Source organism: Macrobrachium nipponense, chromosome 38, assembly GCF_015104395.2.
Source record: "Macrobrachium nipponense isolate FS-2020 chromosome 38, ASM1510439v2, whole genome shotgun sequence".
Classification (NCBI taxonomy): Eukaryota; Metazoa; Arthropoda; class Malacostraca; order Decapoda; family Palaemonidae; genus Macrobrachium; species Macrobrachium nipponense.
The window spans coordinates 11,841,232-11,856,649 of record NC_061098.1 but is presented as its reverse complement, the minus strand read 5'-3'; the positions used below and the strand labels follow the sequence as shown (position 1 = coordinate 11,856,649).

At 37.2% G+C, this 15,418-nt stretch overlaps 1 non-coding gene across 1 annotated transcript; it reads right to left on the bottom strand.

The window, feature by feature from the left end:
* Positions 1-1,110: 1,110 nt before the first annotated feature.
* Positions 1,111-1,183, bottom strand: Trnar-acg (transfer RNA arginine (anticodon ACG)). The gene has a single exon. It is a non-coding gene; the product is annotated as a tRNA-Arg (tRNA).
* Positions 1,184-15,418: the final 14,235 nt, after the last annotated feature.

Genomic DNA, 15,418 nt, shown 5'->3' with positions numbered 1-15,418 from the left:
TCTGTCTCATGTATTGTCCGTGCATTGGTTTGTTGTGCCAGCCTCTGTTCTGTCTGTCATTCTAGTGTCTGTATATTTATGGTCTTCATCTACTTTTATTAGTCCTTCTTCCCATGCACTCTTTAGCCACTCGTCTTCACTGGTTTTCAGATATTGCCCCAGTGCTCTGTTTCTCGATGTTGACGCAGTCCTCTATACTTAGTAGTCCTCTCCTCCTTCCATTTCGTGTATGTATAGTCTGTCCGTATTTGCTATTGGGTGTAGTGCTTTGTGTATTGTCATATGTTTCCTGGTTTTCTGATTATTATTATTATTATTATTATTAATTATTATTATTATTATTATTATTATTATTATTATGAGCAGTAAATTGATAGAAAAAATTACATAAACTCTCATCACTTTGAGAAAAAATTAATGCATAGTTTCATGAGTGATATATAAATACATACGTAAATACTATACAAATCTTTTATATGGAAAAAACAAAGAGATGTTCCCCCTTGCTAGTTAAGCATAACGAAAAACAATGTCCTCCAACCTTGTCCACGGAGGTCTATTATACTTTCCAATTAACAAATTGCAAACGTCAAGCAGTGATGTATAATTGCCAACAACAACAAAAAAAAAAAAAAAAAAAAAAAAAAAAGTTCTCAATTGATTATATAAATAGAATGAGGTCTTGTGGATACAACCCTAACCCTAAGTAAATCGTTAAAGATAGGAGCGATCTGGCTTATTAAAACTCTTTATCTTGGTGTTGACAAAGTAAGTTTGTTCTAGACAGTTGCTGAAGCTTTCTGGTAACAAAGTTAGTTACTGGACAACTTCCAAGAGACAACTTCTAGGACACAACTTCCAAGAGACAGGAACGTGTCGGAAGGACTTCTCGGTAACTAAGGTCGTTAGCTCAGCTCTCAGGAAAACCGAAGGACTCGATATCCTCCGACAATTCCTATCGATCTCAGCGGTAAAACAATGATCACGATGCACAGCCAGTGATTTGTGCAGTAGCCCTGGGAGGGGGATGCGAACCCACCCGCGCCATCTGAGTGGCAAAAAGCCACGACACTAACCACCACACAGCTGACAGTATAAAAAGGAACACTGCGACCTTGCCAGGATTCGAACCTGGAATCTTCTGATCCGTAGTCAGACGCGTTATCCGTTGCGCCACAAGGCCAGTGTGTTGCAGCGATGTTATTGTTTACTCAAAGACGGCATTAGTCTGATAAAAACAAAAGAATGCTGCTTGATGATCCTCTCTTAAACTATTTAACTGTTGTGTCGTAACTGTATGTATACGTACATAACGAGATTCAATTTCACAAGTTTCTTTGTTAAGAGTGATTTAGCTCATTCATTTCATTTCTTACGCACTTCAATTTTTTTATTATTATTTTTTTCACTAAAGAAGGACCTATTCAAAAACCTACCTATGCAAGGCATGACCCTTCTGCTCTAATATAATATCCCGACTTCACCTGTTTCTTTGTTAAAAGTGATTTAGCTCATTTTATTTCCCACCTCAATTTTTTTATAACACTAAAGAAGGACTTAATAAAAAAACCTGGCTATGCAAGGCAAGGACCTTCTTCTGCTCTAATATACATAATTTCCCGAGTTAACCATTGTGCAATTATATTTAGGGAAGGACATTTACCGAGTCTCCACATAGCAAAGTTTCGTAACGCAGTCTGGCATAAAATAGATTACTCCTCCCTAGAAACCGAGGGTAGACAATTGAATTGTCAACGCAGAATCGAGCTTATTTCTGCGGATGAGAGCAAAGTCGAGTACGTCACTGCGACGCTAAATTAGCGGCCTGAAACCTTGTTGACGCGAATGAATTCCACTTCAGGCAAAATGGAATTTCCCGGCTCGGCTCAAACGGCAGCAGGGTAGAATTATTCAGCTCGGCGAACAGGCTCGTGGACTAGAACGAATCTGACTGGTAACCTGATCACCTGAATTACATATTCTAAGCATGAATTTCTATTTCTTTTAAGCATGAATTTCTATTTCTTTTAAGCATGAATTTCTATTATATAAGCATGCATTTCTATTTCCTAAGCATGAATTTATATTTTCTAAGTATGAATTTCCATTGTCTAAGTATGAATTTCTATTTTCTAAGAATTTCCATTTTTTAAGAATGAACTTCTATTTCCCAAGTATGAATTTCCATTCTATAAGCATGCATTTATATTTTTTCTGAGCACGAACAGCTATTTTCTAAGCTTGAATTTCTATATTCTAAGAATAAGTTTCTATTTACTAAGCATGAATTTCTATTTTCAAAATGGCGCTTGGTTTAAGAATAACTCGCCTTCACAAAAGTTTAAACACGCGCATAATTACATCTGCGAATTTTAAAGAGAATGAAATAATGAAATAGAATTAGACCAATTCGGCAGGGTGTTAACTGGTAACAAATCATAAGACTTGCCTTTCAACCAGGAGTTGGCACGAAACTATAAATAACGATTTTCCATTTCCTGTACTTCAACACGTATCATTTAGTGAAGTTTATACGAGAGTTATTGCATCATTGCAACACGCCAATGGCTGAGCTTACTTGTTATGGGATAGGGTTAATATATTTTGCAACATAGCAGAAAGATTTTCTTGATTATCTGACGATGCCTTGCTGGAACTGTAACGTAAATATTTTTAGTTCCACATTTTTCCCAGAAAGTAATGAGACTATACTCTGTTTTTTTCCATTTGTCCATCCGCTTTGGTGTTTGCGCATGGTAACACTTCGTCCCGGGCTATAAATAATATCCTGTTTCGAATATTAACTGTACAATTCGCATACAGTAAATTATTAAAACCCTTTTCAGTTGCAAATGTACACCCAGATATCCTTTTATTTACCTAAAACTTACACATTGCGTAACTATTTAAAGCTCCGGACGCAGTGTTACCATGCGAAAACACCACAGGCAGATGGACAGATGGAAAAAAACAGAGTATAGTGTCATTGGACAGCACCCGACACTTTTATGGCGCCGAAGATATTATTACTATTACGCCAGAACTAGTCATTTTATGATTCCTGCCAAACTTCTTGTAGATGCCTAATTTACTGAACTGTATTTATGTGTTTGTTTGTATGTTGTTTTTACGTTGCATGGAATCAGTGGTATTCAGCAACGGGACCAACGGCTCTTACTTGACTTCCGAACCGCGTTCGAGAGTGAACTTCTATCACCCAGAAATACATCATCTCTCACCCCTAGTGGAATGCCCGAGAATCGAAGTCGCGGCCACTACATTCATGAAATGACGACCACTTTCGTTTATTGAGATCAGATGTGTCATTTTCTACTAACTAAAGCGTCCAGCCACACGTAATTGTGGATTAAATTAAAATAAATGATTATATTATTGAACCTTTATCCATTCACCGCCGTCTATTACAGCCGTACGGAACAGTTGATCAATTAAAAATCAACCAAACGTATATAATTACTAAACCTTTACCCATTCACTGAACAGCCTAAATAAAGACATAAACAGAGGGGGGGGGGGGGGGGGGGGGGGGGGGGGGGATGGGATCAGGGGGGGGGGGGGGGGGGGGGGGGGGGGGTATCAGATAATTTTTCATTCGAGGAATGTGGAAATCTAAGATTACGAAAACTTAAAAGGAAAGTTTGAAGATTTCTTCATCGACGTAATCTTTCGCCATCAGAACGAGGATTCCCGGACTTCGTGCACTGAAACCAAAGATCAATGGATTTGCGAGACATTTATAGGGCGACCTTATATATATCCAACCCTGTTTTTTAAAGGACTTCCTTTAAGTTCTTCGTTTCGTTCGTCTCTGGGGGGAATTGACTTGAAATTCAATCTTTCAAAGATTGTTATTATTATTATATTTTTTTTTATTTAAATATATTTATTTCTATCACAGTCCTCCAATTCGATTGGGTGGTATTCATAATGATGGGTTCCGGGCTGCATCCTGCCTCCTTAGGAGTCCATTACTTTTCTTACTATGTGGGCTGTTTCTAGTAACACACTCTCCTGCATGAGTCCTGGAGCTACTTCGGCATCTAGCTTTTCCAGATTCCTTTTCAGGGATCTTGGGATCGGGTCCTTAGTGTTCCTATGATTATGGGTACAATTTCCACTGGCATATCCTCCTCCTCCCCTCCTCCTCCTCCCCCTCTCATCCTCCTCCTCCTCCTCCTCCTCTTCAGAGCCCACCACAGGGGCCACTTCTGAAATTGAAATTCTTTAAGCTTCCAAAGAATATTAAGGTTGTTCATTCAGGGAGAAGTAAGAGGGATGTGGGAAAGGGAAATACAGAAAGAAAAGAGAGACCATTTATTAAAAAGAAATAAACCAACAAATTAACAAATAGATAAAAATGTACTGAAATGCAAGGAGAATAGTACTAGGGTAGGAATGCACTGCACCTTCTCTCGACCTTCTGAAAGTTCCACAGCACGAAGTCCTCAGGGAGGCTGTTCCACGTTCCAGTGAAGGGCCTCTGGAATTTTGGACCAGTTCGACAGCGAAGGATAGACATCTACTGCACACTGGTGGTGCTTTTGCTGCTGTCCACTTGAGAGAAATGACAGATGATGAAACGAAAATACAGAAAGTAGAGTGAAAATGGTAATTTTTCCAGTCTTTGAACCAACATTCCTTGAGGACCTCTAGAACTTTGGACCAGTTTGACAGCTAGGCACATCTACTGCACACTGGTGGCGCTGGTGCTGCTGTTTAGGTGAAAGAAATGGCAGATGATGAAACGAAAATACAGAAAGTAGAGAGAAAAGGTTACTTTTTTTTCCAGTCTTTGAACCAACATTCCTTGACGTCGCCAGATGTCAGCAGAACCAATTATCTGTCTCTCCAGACCTACTCAAGGCTCTTTCCAGTCTCCTCGTCTCTTCCAGGGACCTTTTCACTCACAGGTCACATCCAGCCAGCGACTGTATTAGGTCATTGAAAATTTAATATGATTTGAACTCAAAGGGCATTGTAATTCTTATGAGATGATCAAGCTAATAATAATAATAATAAAATAATAATAATAATAATAATAATAATAATAATAATAATAATAATAATGAAAGTAATTAATAGAAATATGGCTAATAACAACAACAATAATAATAATAATAATCAATAATGATAAAATAATGATAATAACAGTAATAATAATGAAAGTAATTCATGAAAATATAATAAAAAACAATAATAATAAAACCTCATTTGAGAAGGATTTTTCGGGTTTAAAGAAAGACCTGCCTTAACCTCCCATAGGAGACAGATCTAACTCTATATGAAAGCATCAAGCCCCTTTTGCTGATGCTTAATGGAAGCATCAAGCCTCCTCAATAATGCTTATTAAGATTTCTTAAGGGAGAACTCTCATTCAATCTCAAAAGCATCAAATATTTCCCGCGTCTTCATAAAATACTAAAGAAGTATTACTTATATGAGAGAGATAGAGTCGCGTTCCGGAGCAAGACAAGATGACAACCGCCCCTCACCCCCCCAGCCCCCACACCCACCCCCCAACCCCCCAACCCCCCCACCCCCAAACCCCCCGGGCCCACACAATTCGCCTTCACTGCCAAATTGAACTTCTGATCAAACTTTCTGAGGGTCATAACAGAAGACGAGCCAGGCTTTCGATCATCATCTTTCTCTGGGTCACAATATCCTTTTTTTTTTTTTTTTTTTTAATTAGTCCCTTTGGACTTTCCAAATTCATCGCGAATGGAAGATTGGAGGTCTTCAGAGAATAACCACTAGATTAAATTCTCTCTCTCTCTCTCTCTCTCTCTCTCTCTCTCTCTCTCTCTCTCTCTCTCTCTCTCTCTCTCTACCCACGTCTAACAGGAACATATGCGTAGATCTCAATACAGAAATAATTTTTCAATGCAATATTTATATATATTTAAAAAAAAACTCTCTCTACCCTCGTCTGACAGGAAAAAAAATACGAGTACATCTCAGCGCAGAAATATAATCCAAATTTTTCAATGACATCTACATCTATTAAAAAAAAACATTAAAGTAGGGTGATCAGAGCATCAACATCGCTTCAAAACATGTGACAATTCTTAAAAGGATTTGAAATTGTTCATATTCTTCTGTTTCTGTCATTCCCTCCCTCTCTCTCTCTTGCGATCCCAAAACCTTTAAAAAAAATAAATTAAAAATTGTGAACAATAATTCACTTTCCTTCTGTGAAAAAGCCTGTGCAGTATCTTGTCATCGTTAATTAACACACCCGGCGATAACAACTTTTCACTCACTTCGGAAAATTAAAATTACATAACAAAAAAAATTAGATTTGCTTGTAAAAAAACCAGGTAAAAAAACGTCCGAGGCCAAACTACACTAAATGGAGAATGAGCAATTAAGGTGTAAACGCAAAAAGTTAGGTGGCAATGGGCGAGGAGTCTATATTGTTGAAAGCTGCATCAGACATTAGAGGAACCTTTTCTTTCAAGAATCATGAAACGATTTCTGTAACCTTGTTCGGTCATCTACTGAAGAAAACTACCCAAGCTCAGTGACACCGAAATTAGCTTTCAAAGCTATCATTTTTTTCCTGTAATCTAGAAAATCTTCTGCAGTTTGGACACAGGATTCTACTGTTTCATCTTTTACTTTTTCCTAACCTAACCTAACCTAACCTAACCAACCTAACCTGATCCACAAACTCTGCTGTACTTTGGATACAGGCTTGCACTGTTTCACCTTTAACTTAACGTAACATAACCCAACCCAACCTAATCCGACCTAACCTAACCCAACCCACTACTGAACACATAAACTAGCATCGTGAGTGCCAACATAGCCCTCATACATCATATGTTAACAGGTCTCAACCCTCATTCCAATCCTGCATCTTCAATGATCAGGGCCTGGTGACATGCATCCTGAATTGGGTCATCCATGAATGACAGGTCCTCCATCCACGCTTATGAAGATTTTTCTCATATCAAGATCTGGCCTCCGCATTTTATCTGGTTATTAACTCCTGACGGAGAGGCTGTCGGAGTATCCGATGCTCTACGTGGCTCCACGTACGAGATCTGTCAGTTATCGAGAATGAAGATGGCAGAGCAAGAAGGCAGACGGGCGAATTCCGTCACCATTAGATTAAAATTCCAGACTGACAATTAATTAATTGCCCTTTTTAAAACATCGTCTACTGAGCAGCGAATAAGCGAAAAGCCAGAGCGAGGAAACATCGCTAATTTTTAGTTTCAGCTAAATACTGTTTCGCGCAAGAAATTAAAAAAAATGACAAACTTAAGATAAACTGACAATTTCTGCAGCGCTTTAATTGTTTATCGTTTCACACACACCACACACACAGAAAGGGAGAGAGAGAGACACACACACACAGCTTGTCAACGGTCCTTAAAAAAATCAAAATAGCCCATTCCCTGGCATCGCAAAAGAAATTAAAGGTAACCACATTTTTTTTAATTCGATTATAATACCACCCACATTCGCTCTAAATACCATCCACATTCGCTCTAAAATACCACCCACATTCGCTCTAATACATTCCACATTCGTTCTGATAACATACTATCCGCAATCGTTCTAAAATAACATTCCATCCCCATTCGCTCTAATACCATCCACACACAGACCTTTAATTCAAATGATTTACGTGAATATTTTAAGCCATAAAAAGAAGAGGAAGGCAAAACGAACAGAATGAAAAGCAAAACACATAAATGTAAGATTACGGCGCGAAAAAAAAAACACAAAAAACCATCCTGAAAAAAATTCCTTCTTCCCTTTTAGCCGGCTCTCATTTTTCCTTATGAATAATTTCCAGTAGAATTTGCTCAGCCATCACAATTTTTGACATACAATAACGCGCCTCTCTCTCTCACTCTCTCATCCTCATCTCTCTCTCTCTCTCTCGTCTCTCTCTCTCTCTCTCTCTCTCTCTCTCTCCCTGCAATCAGATAATTTTCCAGCGCCTCTTCCAGGAAAATCATCTAATACGAACCTTTTATGTATTTTCTCTTGTCTGAGTTTTTCTGGAAAACTTGAATTATTTTTGTAAATAATTCAATAAAAAAATATTTTTTTCTCGGTGCAAAAGAATTATGACATTATCAATGGCATCTAACACCATTTTTCTATCAATATCTATAACTTGGAACTTCCTAGAATTTCAATATTTTAAATTAAATTCATTCACTATTAAGTCAAAAAGTAAAAAACGCCTTTATGCCAACGTTGGTGGAATGTTCAACTCTCTATTTAATTCGAGCCACAAATATCAACTCCAAATATTTACTGCGCTGGTTCGGATAAGTATGCTTTCGGAACAGTCTCTTTTTGATTCTAATTAAAATATTGTTTTCAAGTTCCCAAATTTTTTTTCAAACTTGGTGAATATCGTTTCTGACGTCCTATACAAATCGCCTACACTGGCCTTTGATTCTTCTGATTTCACTGTTAGGTTGACTGAGGGTAAACTCCAAGTCAAGATCAATGTAGACCTTGTTATGGTTCCAGCTACGCATGAAGACCTCCTATGGCTTAACGTATTCTTCTGGATTCATTCCAGTCTCCTATTCCATGGAGAAATCCAATCTCCGACTGTCATTTTCAATTTCTTGAAATACTACTCTTCCATCTGTATCGCTTTATAATGGCTCATATTGCATATATATGAAAATTCTTATTTTTTCCTTTATAGAGAAATCCGATCTCTGGCTGTCATTTCAAAGCGAATTCTTCTCCTGCAATTTCCAGGTTCTTGGAAATGCTACTCTTCCATCTGTATCGTTTTATGGTCTTCCTCTCCTCTCAATCAGTTCTATAGGTTATTGTAACTTTGAAGACTGACAAGAGACATTTCCCAGAACGTATTACGACTCAGTTTCCCTAAGAAATTTTGTGTGAATACTTACGTCTGTGCTAGTTTTTCCATTTTTTTTCAGTTTTTTTTCACCACTCCTAATCGTCTCTGCTGGAAAGCATTTACTTATTCATCCTGATATGGAGAAAGACGACAGGTTAATTTACAAGCTATCATCCTGTTTGTTGTATGGTGTTTTTTACGTTGCATGGAGACAGTGGTTATTCAGCAACAGGACCAACGGCTTTACGTGACTTCCGAACCACGTCGAGAGTGAATTTCTATTACCATAAAATACACATCTCTGACCCCTCAATGGAATGCCCGAGAATCGAACTTGCGGCCACTGAGGTGGCAGGCAAAGACCATACCAACTACGCCACTGAGGCGCTCTACCATCCTGTTGCTTAAGCTTAATCGAATGCAGGTCAGGGATGAAGACTTGGTTTAACTACCATTTTATCACACATCTCAAAATAAACTGTCGCCTTCTAGATCATAAGTATAGCCTTCAGAAAGAAAGGTAAGCTGCTATCTTCTTATAAATGTAAGTCACATGGTCGTCTTCTTTTAAGAACATGCGCAGGGCGTGATCCGACCTCCATCTTACTCGGGCCGCTTGCTAAAATCTATGGTGAATTTAGCGCTTTTTGTTGTTTCGTCGACGAAAATTAAATAAATACGTTATATTTTATTAAAAATAACTGTTCTACACTGTTTAAAATGCACTTTATTTATTTTTTCATTCTCATTCTAATTAATAATAGAAAAATATCGTATCCTAAGATTCTTGGTATCTCAACTCCAAACACGAATAACTTTTTCAGACCTTTTCATGCTTTTCCACAGAGTTTTCCAATGTCCGTCCGGGAATGGCGCGATTTCTACCTTACAGAATCTCTGCTCGGCAAAAATCTTCTTCGATAGATCTAAGTAATTGTCAAGCTACGCATCTTCTTCTTTTGATGATGTTTTGAAACTGAAGCATGAAATTCATCGCCTTATCTCCGGCAAATGAAAACAACAAGGTTGAAGTCACCTAAAAGGGTAAAAATTCCTGTTACTTGGGGGTAAGAAAATATATACAAAATAAAATATATATTTCTGAAGGAGGCAAAGAGACCATAAGGCGCTCTGCTAGTGATTCATATTTCATTCATATTCTTGGCAGCCAGTGGGCAGAAAATCCACAGCAAAAAGGTGTAGAGATTTTTCAGCTTTTCAACCACGTTTCGCCTTAGTCATATTCTTTGACCATATTTCCTTGATAAGCTCTCCCAATTACGATACGGATTTTAATGCCATTCGCAACCTAACCCGATTTACTTGAAGCAGCAAAATCCTAAAAGCAATGTAATGAGATGACGCCAACCGAAAAAAGTAACATTTTGGGAAAATAAATATTTGTCAAAAACAAGGTAATGATGATATACTATGTGTTTTTACTAGACCTAGAGCAGAAGAGTGAGACGACTTGAGTAAACAAGGTTTGTAAACGGAACTCTTGACTTTAGACACCGACTAATTACTGTTTTTTCTTTGGTACTAGTTGCCAGGTGTATAAATATTCTCCCAGCTATTTGTGTGTTCGTTTGTATTATCACTCTAGCACATATTTTGTAAAACTTCAGGTGCACTAGGACCAGTCCTCTATAATAATAAAATAATAATAATAATAATAATAATAATAATAATAATATCATTATTATTATCATTATTATTCATATGGATCAAGCCCACCAAATGGGCCACTGACATGAAATTCAAGCTCCCAAAGAATATGGTGCTCATTAGGATTAGGAAGAAGTTAGAGAAGGTAAAGGGAAATAGAGAGAGAAGAGACCCCAGTCATTAAAAAGAAAAAAAAATATAAATTAATAAATAAAAAAATAGATAAAAATGCATTAAAACGCAAGAAGAATAGTATACGGTAGTAGCACATTGCATTTTCACCTAATAATATAATAATAATAATAATAATAATAATAATAATAATAATAATAATAATAATAAGAATAATAGTAATAATAATAGAGTAATAATAATAATAATAATAATAATAATAATAATAATAATAATAATAATAATAATAATCTTACTGCAATGGGCGTTATGTCTGTCCGTTCGTCTATCATTCAATCACGGGCATGAAACTTGGCAGGGTTATAGTGCAAAATATTCACCAAATTCCGACAGAAAATACTTTTGTTATTCAATAACATCACAGATAAAAATAATTTGTTATACTAGATGTGGATGTAATTAATAATAATAATAATAATAATAATATAATAATAATAATAATAATAATGGATGTTTGGAATGGAGAAAAATGCGCCTTAAGTCAACATACAAAAAGGCAAAGTAACGAGAACTGAAGGGATAAAGCTACCAGAATGGGAGCAACATCAAAACACATAGATGACAGGATACAAATACCTGGGAATAATGGAAGGAGGGGATATCAAATGCCAAGAGATGAAGGACACGATCGGGAAAGAATATATTAGAGAACTCAAGGCGATACTCATGTCAAAACTCCACGCCGGAAATATGATAAAAGCCATAAACACATGGGCAGTGCCAGTAATCAGATACAGCGCCAGGAATAGTGGAATGGACGAAGGCAGAACTCCGCAGCATAGATCAGAAAACCAGGAAACCAAATATGTACAATATCACAAAGCACTACACCCAAGAGCAAATACGGACAGACAATCTGTGACGGTACTTACTTTCTTTGCACAGATCTAAGGTAACGTGTGCCGTGGAGGCTGTACTTTGGGGAATTAGGTAAAGGGGTTCTGTTAGGATGAGAAATTAATTGATATGTTTCTTTGCATTAAGTTTATTCTTCGTTAGGGGTTCTTACACCTGTTTTCCACCTTCTGAGTTACTGGGCTCTTGGACTGATAAAACTTAATGGCACTTGTTGCAATTACGAGTCTATAGGCACGAGGGAAATTTACTGAGTATTGATTGTCTTTCTGTCTTTTGCACTTTCACCTGTCTTGATTGCTTCGCACACCACACTTTTGCACCTGTTCTTCTTTTTGGGGATTCTTCTGTCCTTCTCTGTTTCACGGCCATGCCACTGCAGTTCTCCCCTCAGGCTCCCCCGGTTGTTCTCTCTCTTGGCTTCTCTGTTCCCCTTTTTTTCTCTGCTCCCTTTTCTGGTTGCTCTCTCTCTGTCTCGCCTTTTGTTCAGTTGAAATCTCCTTAGCCCGCCTTTGGATTTTGGATTTTGACGGGTGTGGCATTTTCTGAAAGACTTCTTGTGCTTAGTGGCTGCAAACATTATACAAGACCGCCTTCCTGTCAGGTCTTCTACAGTAATTCGTGAGGCTTTGAATTTGTATACGCCTCCTTCTTCATGTCCTGGCTTCTAAGGGGCGTATCCCTTGGTAACCTCATAGGTCATTCGTTGATACCCCTTTTGGGCTGTCTTATGACCAACACTCATGGCTTTTGATTCGTCGATACTAGAGGCCTACCTTTGGGAGGGTGGAGCTTTTAAGAATTTGGTACTTCCCTCTTTCTAACAACGGGTCATAGAATCCTTTTTAAGTATGCCAGATGGCTCTCTCTGACCTGTTCACGAAGGGAACGGCGATTTAGTCATAGGCGCTAATGAGAGTAGTTTCCAATTTCTCGAATATGCCTTGGGCGATATCCTTCGTCGCCCATAATCTCTTGTTGGTCACTAATCGCTGGTACGGACAGAGGCTTTTTTTGGGGGGAGATGAAAACCAGATGTCTAATGGCTAAAAGCCTAATGTTTGGAGTAACAAAATCCCTTCGCTAAGAAAAATCATTATCGTATTATTCCCTTTCCCTTTCTTCCTTATTATCCGTTTCGTGCCTTTTTCTTAAGTATTATTAAGTTATTGTCTTTTGGAATAACGACACTGTGCCACACTATTACAGTCTCGGCCCGCTACCTCGCTGACTCCGACAGCGTTATCTAAGCTGAAGCAAATATTATACCTACAAGAGGACTCCTAACTTATGCTTCTTGGAAATCATATTGAAACTTTAACTCAAAAACATCAAAAGTGAATGTAAACATGAGCAAATCCTTGATTAAGTAACGTTAAGGGCAACAATCAAAGTGAATGTAAACATGAGTAAATTCTTGAGTAAGTAACATTCAGAGAAACATTAAAACTGAATATGAATATGAACAAATACTTGATTAAGGAACAAATACTTGATTAAGTAATTAAAGGAATCATCAAACTGAATTCAAATATGAGTAAATCACATTAAGAAACATGAAACTGAATGCAACATAACTAAATCACCAAAAACAAGAAAAACTGAAAGTTAAACATACATAAGCCCTTAAGTCACATAAGTTATATAAAGCATGTAGAAGCAAAAAAATAATGGTTAACTATCCAAGTTTACAGTATATGATTGGTTCAGTCCTCAGTCCTATTCTATCTAGGTGGATATCGTTTTTCTTTTATGGAAAAATAAATTTCGTTCTTCGTTGACGACACTTGATGGCTTCTTGTTTGCTGCGACCTTTTGTTTGGAGACAGTCCTGGGAGAAAAATATCCTGTATTTGTATGCAATAACAAGTGTGTCCTTGACTTCCTACTGAGATTGTGTATTGTGTTTATGCAAAATTTCATTGGACACTCTTATTGTAATTTCTGAGTAACCTTGTACATTAAACAATATAACTTCACTGCTTGATACTAAAACAAATTGGCAACTCGGTTAAAGGAACCGGTTAGTGGTTAATACTTGTAGGTTTCTTCTACTGTGAACAACAATTAGTAAGTTTCACCAATCAATAACTTGTTAGTAAGTTTTCAACAACTACTATCTTGTTTATGGAGGTCTTCATCGATTAACACTCTTTGTTAGTGAGTCTTCCATCGATTAATATCTTATTAGTAAGTTTTCATCAGTCAACATCTTATGGATTTGAGCAAAGTAAGTGTATTAATTACCCTTCAAAATCTTAATCATTTCTGAAATGAATTCCCTTATCTTATAAAATGTCTTAATATCTATCTTAACCCGTCTTATTTATTTTCTTTTACTTCTAAGAATGTTCTTATGGAACGATTAAACTTCATATACGTCTTGAAATTCTTATACTGCGCATTGAACTGTTTTCTTACTACCCAAATAATTCCCTTCAAGTCAAAATAAATTTGAAGTTAGTGCACATAACTCCAAAAAAAAATTGCTACAAACCAACTAATAAAGTAAGAATTGCAACAATAAAAGATTATTCCTAAGTCGACGATGGCGGTAAACTTAGCAATAAAGAAATCAAATAAATACATGGGAATAATTGGATGAATTAATGGGTTTGTTCTTCTGTTTCACTGAAAAGTGACTCTTCTATTTTCTTAGGTTATATCTAATTCCTTCTTCTGGAATTTCTTCTGACGTCTCTGTCATTCAGATTCTTCAACTTCTTTGGTTCTCTTGGCCTTGTCCTTGTTATCCAAAATTCTTCTTCTTCTAATGATTCAGCATATGTGGAAGGCATTTTGGTTATTCATTTTCTTAACCTTTATCTTAGTTTCTTGTACGTCTACGACCTTGTATGGTCCTGTGAATTTTGTGGCTAACTTATAATTAATACCACTTCTTACTTCCTTCTTAATATAGACTTCATCCCCTTCTTGTAGTCTACAGGCCTTAATCCTTCTTGATGCTTCTCTATCATATTCTGCTGGGCTTCTTCTAAATTCTTGTGCAATTGCTTGTGGATTACTTTAAAGTTTCCGATTCTTATCTTCATGATATCTTCAGAGTAATTAGGCGGCTGTATTGGCTGATTCAGCCATGCATAAGGTAATCTGGGTTCATATCCCATCAAAGCTTTTATGGGAGTTGCTCGAATACTCGTATGATGCCTTGCATTTAATGATAATTGGACTAAAGTAAATTGACGTCCCAGTCAGGATCCTGTCCTACTGTGTGACGCAATACGTCTAAAACCTTTCTGTATTCCTTTCTACCAAGCCATTGCTAGCTGGTGATACGGCTGTATCGCTACCTTTTCTACCTTAAAGGCGTTACAAATTTCTTGAACTAATGATTGTTGAACTCGGTCCCATTATCAGAGATAATGAGCTGTGGGGCAGAATATCTGCAAAATATCTTATCGAAGAGAGCAGTTGCACAATCCTTGGCACTTTTACTAGTTAGTGGTACCAACTCTGTATATCTCGTGAGCGCGTCGATACATACTAGTATATTCTTATTCCCTTTACTCGTGGTATGAAGATTAGTGATAAGATCAATAGATACTCTTCGAATGGAGTCTGTGGGATAGGATATTTCCCTAGTGGTACTTCCTTATCTGTTCTTCCTTGTAGCTGTTGCATATATTGCAGCTCTTCACATAATTACTAACATCCTTGTGAATTCCCTTCCAATGGAAAGTTCTTTGGATTAATCTAATTGTCTCATCCCTTCCTGGGTGAGCTCTCATGTCATCGTCGTGCATTAGCTCAATGACCTTGTTTCTTAGACTCTTAGGTACTAACCTTGTGCAGTACACCTAGAAAATTGAC